Here is an 11,514-nt window from a genome sequence, read left to right as displayed (position 1 = left end):
CTTTAAAGCAAAGCACAGAACTCATATCCAATACTGGTTTTATCCAGCACAGTCTATTTTTTCAAATGTGATTCTTTATTGAACAGTTTCTCTTTTTATAACACTACAGACCCTATAAGGATGTTGACTCAATGCCGTCAAATTATAAGGCAAATATATTCATAGGATTTAAGGACAACTAGGCTCTTTGAGTCAATATAGGAAAAAAAAAAAACCTTAAACTGATTTCCTGTGGAAGGGACCCAACTGACTTGTAAAAGCTTGTAAATTTGCAAATCTAGTAAGCCTTCATAATAGTGGCAATTGATTATCAACTAAAAAATGCTCTCATACTACATAAAAGGCTTTATTTAAAATTATATTGAAGGTCTTTAGTTTGTAGTTTCAAGAGATCTTTCTCTAGGAGATTTTTGATCTAGTGAGGGATTCCTGAGCCCCATTTATATTGCTTACCTTGGGAAATATGGAGTTTTTTTCTCTTCTGGCCACAAGTTGCTGTTCCATAAACATTACTGAGACCTTATTTACAAGAACAGCCCGAAAAATGTCCAGATACCACAGGCATCAATTTGTGGAAGAATAAAATACTATGCTATTAGCACTGACATTTATACATCTAGTTTATCATAATATTGAAGCTAAAATACTTTCTTAATTCAACAAGAGTTGAGAACAAATCATGGCACTAGGAAAAATCCCCAGCGAAGTTACTATCCAATTAAAAACATGAAGTTGTATCATTCAATGTATGTGTGCATTTGTCTTTTCTAATGAAATAGTCTGTCATTGTAGTTTTCTTTTTCCTTTCCCCCTTCTCCCAACTCCCCAACTATCACATAAGTTTATCTATATCTTTGAGGATTTACCTTCCAAACAAAAATTTTTCCTAATAAGATAGCCATGAAGAGACTGCTTAATTGGAAAAAAATCATTTATTCAACAAACATCTATTAAGCACCTATTATATGCTAGGTATTGTGGCAGGCAGTAAGAACACGAAGATGAAAAATACACAAATCCAGTCCCTTGAAGAGTCACCATCACTAGTGCTGTGATCACAAAAGAACCTTAAGAATCATAAGAAGTATTTTAAATAACATCTGAGATTCTCAAAAATGAAACAGCAGGTATAAAAGAAAAGCCCTTCACAGCACTTCCCTACGAAGTTTTCCTCTGTTGTGTTAGAATTCAGTAGGAAGCATCTAAGAGGGCTCAGTCACTAGTGCTATGGTCTAAAAGTGTTCCCCAAAATTTCATATGTTGAAATTTAATCACCAATATGCTAATGTTAGGAGGTGAGGCCTTTAGAAACTGATTAAGTCATGATGGCTGAGTCTTCATAAATAGGAATAGTGGAGTGGATTTGCTCTCCTCCGCTCTTGCACCACATGAGAACACAGGGTTTCATCTCCTTTTGCCTTCTGACCTTCTGCCTTCCATCATGTACAGCATTCAAGGTGTCATTTTAGAAGCAGAGATAGTGGCTGGCCATTTAGCTCAATTGGTTGGAACACAGATTTTATAACACCAAGGTCAGAGGTTTGGATGCCCATACTGGCCAGCCGCCAAAAATATAAATAAAAGCAGCAGAGACCCTTCTCTCTCACCAGACAGCAGACCTGCCAGTGCCTCAGTGTTGAACTTCTCATACTCCAAAACTGTGAAAAATAAATTTCTGTTGTTTATGTACTACCCAGTCTCAGATATTTTGTTATGGCAGCACTAATAGACTAAGACACTAGAGTACATCATTCTAAGTAATCCAGAGACGTAATTCATGAAGATAAAGTTATAGTTAGACACTGGTAAAATCTTTCTTTTCTTCTAATTAAGAGCATCCTTAAAATTATTATTCAGTACCCATCTATCACACATATGATAACACCCTTACTGTTATAATAATTTAGTTTCCTTATGTTCTTCAGTTAACCATGTCATTTTTCTAGGTTTTACATTTTATTTTTCAAAATGGAATTAAAATTTCTTGATATCAGTGCTCATTTGAATCCGTGCTCATTTCTCAAATATTCATGAAACGTGAATATTAGTGTATATCCCTGTAATATCTAAGCAACTGAAAGACAAGGGCATTACTTCAACACTACTATACCATACTTAAACACGTGCCTAACATTTCAACGGATCACTGTTTTGTTGATCAATCATTCGTTCAACAAATATTTGAGTGCCTATTATGGCCAGGCACTATCCTGGGTGTTACAGATATAACAATGAGCTTACATCTTTAATGAAGGAAAAGAAAATAAGCAGTAAAGTATGAGGGTACTTCAAAAAGTTCATGGAAAACTAGAATTAAAAAATAATATGAACCTTCCATAAACTTTTTGAAGTACCCTTGCATATAGTAGGGTGAATGCTAATAGAACTTATGGAGAAAAATAAAGTGTGTGTGAAGGTAAATACTATTTTAAATAGGCAAAGACCTTAAGAAGGCTAAGAGCAAGGAAATCTGGAGAAAGCCTTCCAAGCGAAGGGAACTGCAAGTACAAAGGCCCAAGAGCAGGATTATGTTTCGTAGATTTAAAGAAAAGCCAGAAGGCCAGAATGGCTGAAAAGACAGAGAAACAGTAGAAAATAAGGTTAGAGAGATAAGTCAGGGACCGGATCACATAGGGTGCACAGGCTACCGTAAGAGAGATGGGAAGTTATTGGAGGATTTTGAGCAAAAAAAAAAAAAAAAAAAAAAAAAAAAAAATGCAATCTGACCTACATTTTAAACAGTTCATATTGGCTGCATTGCTGAAATTAAACTACAAAAGGCCAAATGTAAAGCAGAGAAGCCACTTAAGAGACTGCTGTAAAAATCCAGGAAAGAGAAGAGATGATGGTAGTTGGAACCAATAGAGATGGTAAAAATAGGAAAGATACTTGATATACCTTTGGAATAAAAAGTGTATAGGATTTCTGGCTTCTCTATTCTGTTCCATTGGTCCATGTGTCTGTTTTTATGCCAGTACTGTGCTGTTTTGGTTACTATAGATTTGTAGCATAGTTTGAAGTAAGGTAGTATAATGTCTCTGGTTTTATTTATTTATTTCTTCTCAAGATTGCTTTGGCTATTCAGGGTCTTTTGTTGTTCCATATGAATTTTAGGATTTTTTTTCTATTTCTGTGAAGAATATCATTGATCTTTTGATGGGGATTCCAGTGAATCTTTACAATGCTTTGGGTAGTATGGACATTTTCACAACGTTAATTATTCCAATCCATGAACAAGAAATGTCCTTCCATCTTTTGGCATCCTCTTTAATTTCTTTCAGCAGAGTTTTTTAGTTCTCTCAGAGTATTTTATTCTTTGGGTAGTTACTGTAAATGGGCTTGTTTTCTGGATTTTTTTCTTTTTCTGCTTGGTCATTGTTGGTGTATAATCACATTACTGATTTTGTGTATTGATTTTGTATCCTGAAACTGTACTGAATGTGTTTATGAGCTCTAGGAGTTTTTTGAAAGAGGTTATGGGGTTTTCTATATCTAGGATCATGTCACTTATGAACAGTGACAATTTGACTTCATCTTTTCCAATGTGTATGCCCTTTATTTCTTTCTCTTGCCTGACTGCTGTGGCTAATACTTCCAATACTATATATTGAATATAACTGGTGAAAGTGGGCATCCTTGTTTTCTACTTGTTCTTAAAAGAAAAGCTTTCAACTTTTCCCCATTCAGGATGATATTGGTGGTGGATCTGTCACATATAACTTTTATTGTATTGAGATATTTTCCTTCTATACCTAATTTGTTGAGGGTCTTTATCATGAAGGGATGATGAATTTTGCCAAATGCTTTTTCTGAGGCTATTGAGATAATCACATGGTTTTTGACCTTGCTTTTGCTGATGTGGTTTATCACATTTATTGACTTGCGAATGTGAACCATTCTTATATCCCTGGGATGAGTCCCACTTGATCATGGTGTATAATCTTTTTGATGTGCTGTTTTATTCTGTTTGCTAATATCTTGTTGAGGATTTTTGTGTCTATATTGGCCTGTAGTTTGTTTGTTTTTTGTTTTTCTTTTTTTGTTGTGTCTTTGCCTGATTTTGGTATGAGGGGGATGCTGGCTTCATAGAATGAATTTAGGAGGATGGCCTCAGTTTTAATTTCTTGGAATAGTTTGAAAAGGATTGGTGTTAATTCTTCTTTAAATATTTGGTAGAATTCAGCAGTGAAGTCATGTGCTCCTGGACTTTAAATTGTTGAGAGACTGTTAATTATTGCATCAACCTTGTTGCTTGTTATTGGTCTATTCAGGTTTTGTATTTCTTCTTGGTTCAGTCTTGGCAGTTTGTACGTGTCCAAAAACTTATCCATTTCCTCCAGGTTTTCAAGTTTGTTGGCATATAGTTGTTCATAATAGTCTCTAATGGTCCTTTGTATTTCTGTGGTATGAATTGTAATGTCTCCTTTTTCATTTCTGATTTTCGTTATTTGGGTCTTCTCCTTTTTTAGTCTGTCTGACCAATGGCTTGTCTATTTTGTTTATCCTCTCAAAAAACCCGGAAATCAACCCAGATACTTACAGTCAACTGATCTTCAACAAAGGCACCAAGAACATACACTGGTTTGGTGCTGGGAAAACTGGATATCCATGTGTAGAAGAATGAAACTAGATCCATATCTCTCACCATATACCAAAATCAACCAAAATAGATTAAAGACTAAGTATAAGACCTGAAACCATAAATCTACTAAAAGAAAACATAGTGGAAACACTCTAGGAAGTAGGACCGGGCAGAGACTTTATGAAACAGACCCCAAAAACACAAGAAACAAAATGGGATTACATCAAACTAAAAAGCTTCTGCACAGCAAAAGACACAATCAACAGAATGAAAGACAACTTAAAGAATGGGAGAAAATATCTGCAAACTATATATCTGACAAGGTATTAATATCCAAAATATACAAGGAACTCAAACACCTTCACAGTAAAAAAAATAAAATAAAATAATCCAATTAAAAAACGGACAAAGGAGCTGAATAGACATTTTTCAAAGGTAGACATACAAATGGCCAACAGGTACATGAGAAAATGTGCAACATCATTAATCATCATGGAAATGCAAATCAAAACCACACTGAGACATCACCTCACCCCAATTAGACTGGCCATTATAAAAAAGACTGGGAAAAACAAGTGCTGCTGAGAATGTGGAGAAAAGGGAACCCTTCTATACTGTTGGTGGGACTGTAAATTAGTACAGCCATTATGGAAAACAGTATGGAGGTTTCTCAAACAACTACAGACAGAACTACCATATGATCCAGCAATCCCACTTCTGGGTGTATACCCAAAGGAATGGAAATCATCATGTCAAATGATACTTGCATGCCCATGTTCATCACAGCTCTATTTACAATAGCCAAGATGTGGAACAAACCTAAATCTTCATCAACAGATAACTGGATAAGGAAAATGTGGCATATATATGCAATGGAATACTACTCAGCCATTAAAAAGAAGGAAATTCTGCCATTCACAGCAATGCAAATGAGCTTGGAGAAAATTGCCTTAAGTGAAAGAAGCCAGGCACAGATAGAGAATACTCTATGTCCTCACTCATATGTAGGAGCTAAAAAAGAAAGAAAAGAAAGAAAGGAAGGAAAGGAAGGGAGGAAGGAAAGAAAAGAAAGAAAAAAAGACCACAATTAAACACTGATCTTTCAGAAGGAGAAAATAGACCTACAGTTATAAGAGGTGGGAAAGTGGAAGGGAGAGAATGGTAGGGAGTAATTGGGTAAAAGACACAAATAATAATTATGATTTTTAATGATGAATATTCTAATACTATGATTTGATCATCACATACCATACACAAATATTGATAGTCAACTCTGTACCCCATAAATATATATAATCAAAAATAAATAAGTGAATAGGATATGCTAATTGATTTGACATGAATGTGAAAGATACAGAGAATTCACCTGAAGACAGTTAACCTGGATTTAAAACAGATGCAGCATGTTGTAGGTTTTGTTCCAGCCACATTCAGCTGCGTGCATGAAGGTGCTGAGCAGATAAGGATTTGCATTTAAGTAGAGCTAAGGTTTTTCCCAACCATGTATGATAACTAAAAAGTGATAGGTAAATTGAAGATAGCAAAACAAGGAGGAATTATAATGACGGAGCATAAAATCTAAGGTGCGTAAGAAGGAGGTTGAGGAAAATGAAAACCTGATAAGATTAACTGATTATAATGTCTTGTCCCAGTTTAAAAATTACTGGAATTAGGTACTAGAGGAAGTGAGCTGAAAAGACAGGAAATAACAGACAGAGACTGGGGTGTGTCTAAATGATATTGATATTATGGGAGAGGGTGCAGAAACTGGCAATGACAAGGTCTTTGGATAACTACATGTGGGGACAGGGGCAAGATGACTGGAGAAAGGAACTAAGAGACCAAGGTATTAGAAGGATAATTTATATGGATATTGAAACCACCAAGAATCATGACAGCAATAGTAAGGGAGATACTGTGTGACCCAAGAGCCAATATCTTCAAGAAATTCAAGGCTCAGTTGAAAACTCCAAAAGTATAAGTAGCAGGAAGTATAAGCTGATGGCTTGACATTCAAATCTAAGGGTTTTTAGGGAAACGAAGGAGAATGATATGGAAAGAGCAATATGTTACAATAAGGGCACTTACCCTACCTCCAGTCCTAGTGGTATGGTAGATATAGCAGGGAAAAATCAACACCTGTCAGAGCTTCAGGAGAAGACAGCACTGTCCTTATAGGAATGCCAGGAGATAAAGCAAGAAGGTTAAAAACTTTTGTTTGAGGAAGATACCAAGGATATAGGAATTTTATTGATATCTTATTTGTAAACTCCTGAAGAGTCAGTGGTAGGGTCTCAGAAGTTAAGAGAGAATAGAAACTGGGGAGGACAGAACTGTACAGGAAATGTATTCAGGAGATAAAGCAATGACATAGAATATCCTGGGTTTTCTTGTTCAGCCAACATAAATGGTGATTAAAAAAAAAAAACATGAAGATGAGAAAAATTTAAGACTGCATTATTTACAGAAAGAAAATCTAAATTTTTATTTGCTATCAAGACTAATTGTGGAGGGAAAAAAATAAACATCCTTGGCTCACCACAGTGTTATCTGACCTAGACTATAAAATGGAAAAAAAAAAAAAAGTTATCAAGATGCCAAGTCTATCTGCTATAAATCATATGATACGTGAAATAGAAGTCTTAAGAGAATGCAATGAATTTTGGTTAAGAATAATTTTGATATAACTTAGAAAATCATTCAAAAGAATAATATGTACAATTTTAAGTTTATTTTTATTAACACAAGTGATAACATTTCATATTTTATAATTTGGGTTTACAGCAAGAGAGACCAACAAAATCACATTGCAGGGCTTCATGGAATATTAAAAATCCAGTAAGAAGTGACATTTTCTCAGAAATGTAACTAATAATTATATTTTATAAAATATTAGGCTACCATAGAAGCCATTTAAAAAGTTTCAGGTAAACTTGTGAAAAAATTGCTCAATCTCACTAGTACACAAAGAAACTCAACTAGAAAAAAAATGAAGTTTACCTTTCAAATTGGCAAAAAGGGGTGGGGGGGAGAGAGAGAGAGAACACCCAGTATTGATGACAGTTGGTACTGACCTTCCAAACAACAATTTGGAAATGTGTGTTTAGCCTAACAAACATTTACAGTTTATGACCAACACAACTTGGAAGAGTTTATCTAGAGGATATCTTGAGTTCACCTTTTAAAAAGATCTTATTAAGATGTAGTGGCTACTTTGACTGGAATGGAAATACAATCCTAAAAGACAGCACTACTACTTTATGAATGCCAGAAAGTATATGTGCTTCTAAAAGATACTGCCCACTTAATGTAAAAATGGTTAAGGGAGGAAACTGCTCAGTTTTCTTTCCTGCCTTTCCCCAAGTCAAATTATGAGCTTCATTACCCATGAACTCCCAGTGTCAATTTTCACCAATCATGACCATTCAGTCTTTTCTAAAACCTTTTAACAAATGATGTGCTATTCTAACATCTCTGCTTTCAGACAGCAAAATTTACTTGAAGAGTCAGATAAGTCATAAAGGAAATGCTAATTGAGAGCTTCATTTTATTGCTTAAACATGAAGCCTCCCAAATAAAATAGAGAGAAATAAAACTCACATATGTGGTCAAAATAATCTTCAACAAGAGAGAAAAGACTACTAAATGGGAAAACGATAGTCTCTTCAACCAATGACGTCGGGACACTAGATATCCACATGCAAAAGAATGAAGTTGGACCCTTACCTTACACAATATACAAAACTTAACTGAAAATAGATTAAAAACCTAACTGTAAGACCCCAAACTATAAAACTCCTAGAAGAAAACGGGGAAAATTTCAGGACATCAAACCTGGCAATGATCTCTTGGATATGACACCAAAACCACAGGCAAGGGGCTGGCCTGTGGCTCACTCGGGAGAGTGCGGTGCTGATACACCAAGGCCACGGGTTCGGATCCCATATACAGATGGCTGGTTTGCTCACTGGGTGAGCGTGGTGCTGACAACACCAAGTCAAGGGTTAAGATCCCCTTACCGGTCATCTTTAAAAAAAAAAAAAATCACAGGCAACAAGAACAAAAAACAGATGCATGGGACTGCATCAAACTTAAAAACTTTTGTGCATGAAAGCACATAATCAACAGAGTGAAGAGATAACCTACAAAATGAGAAAGGATATTTGCAAATCATATATCTGATAAGGGATTAATATCTAGAAAATACAAAAAACTCCTACAATGTAACAACAAATAAAACAAATAACCCAATTTAAAAAATGGACAAGGGACTTGGATAGACATTTCTTTAAAGATGATATGTCATCAGTGAAATGCAAATCAAATCCACAAAGAAATATCACCTCACACCAATTAGGATGGTTATTATCAAATAAACAAGTATGAGGAAGATGTGAAGAATTTTGAACACTTGTGCACTGTTGGCAGAATTGTAAAATGGTGCATCCATTATGGAAAACAGCATAGCAGTTCCTTTGAAAATTAAAAATAGAACTACCATGTTGAATATACTAATTATCCTGACTTGAGCATCACTTATTGCACAGGTATTAGTATTCAACACTGTACCCCACAGATATATACAATCAATTATGTTTCAATAAATAAATAAAAATTAAAATAGAACTACCATACGATCCAGCAATCCCATTTCTGGGTATATATCCAAAAGAACTGAAAGCAGGATCTTCAAGAGGTATTTGCCCACCTTCGTTCTTAGCAGTACTATTCACAAAACAGCCAAGAGGTAGAAGCAACCCAAATGTCCGCCAATGGATGAATGGACAAAGAAAATGGGGTATATACATTCAATGGAATATTATTCAGCCTTTAAAAGGTAGGAAATCTTGTCACTCGCTACAACATGGATGAACCTTGTGGACATTATGCTATGTGAAATAAGCCCGTCACCAAAAAACAAATACTGTATGATTCCACTTATATGAAGTAACTAAAGCAGTCAAATTTATAGAAACAGACTGTAGAATGGTGGTTACCAGGGGCTGTGGGAAGAGGGAAAAGTGAAGTTGTTGTTTAATGGGCAGAGTTTCAGATCTGCAGGACGAAAAAGTGGTAGAGAGTTGTTCCATAACATAGTGTTTCATAACAAGTGAAAATATTAATACTGAACTATACACTTAAAAATGGTTAAGATGGTAAATTTTGTCATGTTTCTTACCAGTATATAAAAAAATAAAACCATGGCCTTCCAAAGCTAGAGTCTCTGATAATCAGCTACTCTCATGCAATTTAATGAAAAATTTCAAATTTATACAAAAGTAAACAGTATAGTGACTTTTCACATACCCATCACTCAATCTCAACAACTGTCTAGTCATGACCAATCTTATCTCCTCCATACCCCAACTCCCAGACTATCTTAAAGCAAATCAAAGACATTATATATCACTTCATCCAAAATATTTTAGTACCATAGATTCTTAAAATATTTTGTTTTGATTTCTTTGAGGTTCACAGCTGTGAATCAAAAACAACTTAGGATTTTGAATCTCAACAACTTAGAATTTTGAATCTAAAGCTGTCACTTCCTTCATTTGGCCCTGCTGATTCCAGGGGAACACTAACTCCCTAAGTTTATGTGACAGTTCAAAATTTATTCACTTGGATAACTTCCAGGATAAAGTGGCCTGTGTATTAGGATATAAAGACAGCTTCTGATGCATAACAAGAAGTAAATAGTGTTTAATAAACAGTAAACAAATCACATTATATCAAATACCATCATAAAGAGAGAAAACATCATTACAGTAAAGTTTTTTCATATCCCAGGAGAGGATTTTTATTATTTTACTGGTCCAGGGATGATGGTTACATACAAAAACTAGTCCCATACAAGAAATAACCTCTCTTGACTTTTCAATCGTTCGCATTAAGGCAAATGTAAAAGAAACTTGGGCAGAATACAGCTATGGTTCTTCAATTATTCCCTGATTCATCTTGAGAGGAAGTAGGACATGGTAGCCAAGAATGCACTCTCCAACAGCATGCAAGCGTTCCCTTTTCTCTACATCTTCACCAGCACTTGTTATCTCGGGTTGTTATAACAATGTATTGTATTCTTTAAAATTACAAGGATTATGTTGAGATACTTTCCGTCTATACCTAATTTATAAAGGGTCTTTGTCATGAATGAGTGTTGGATCTTATCAAATGCTTTTTTGGCATCAGTAGAGATGATCATATGGTCCTTGTGTTTGATTTTATTAATATGGTGGATCACATTTATTGATTTGCGTATGTTGAACCAACCTTGCTTCCCTGGGATGAATCCCACTTGATCGTGGTGAATGATCTTACATATGTGTTGTTGTAGTCTGTTTGCTAATATTTTACTGACGATTTTTGCGTCTATATTCATCCAGGATATCGGCCTGTAGTTTTCTTTCTTGGTTATATCTTTACCTGGTTTTGGTATCAGGATGATGTTTGCTTCGTAGAATGTGTTTGGAAGCTTTGCTTCTGCTTCAATCTTTTGGAATAGTTTGTAAAGAATCAGTGTCATTTCCTCTTTGAATGTTTGGTAAAATTCTGCTGTGAATCCATCTGGTCCTGGGCTTTTCTTTGTTGGGAGCTTTCTGATAACAGCTTCAATCTCCTTTACTGTTATTGGCCTATTCAAGTTTTCTATATCTTCTTGGTTTAATTTTGGAAGCTTGTGTGAGTCCAGAAATTTATCCATTTCCTCCAGATTTTCGAACTTGTTGGCATATAGCTGTTTATAGTAGTCTCGGATGATTCCTTGCATTTCGGTTGGGTCAGTTGTAATATCACCTTTTTCATTTCTAATTTTTGTTATTAGAATATTCTCTCTTCTTTTTTTTTTTTTTGTTAGCCATGCTAGTGGTTTGTCGATTTTATTTATCTTTTCAAAAAAACAGCTTTTTGATTCGTTGATCTTTTGTATTGTTTTT

Source organism: Galeopterus variegatus, unplaced genomic scaffold, assembly GCF_000696425.1.
Source record: "Galeopterus variegatus unplaced genomic scaffold, G_variegatus-3.0.2 Scaffold1291, whole genome shotgun sequence".
In the NCBI taxonomy this organism is placed as follows: Eukaryota; Metazoa; Chordata; class Mammalia; order Dermoptera; family Cynocephalidae; genus Galeopterus; species Galeopterus variegatus.
Note: the sequence above shows the minus strand (reverse complement) of the source record.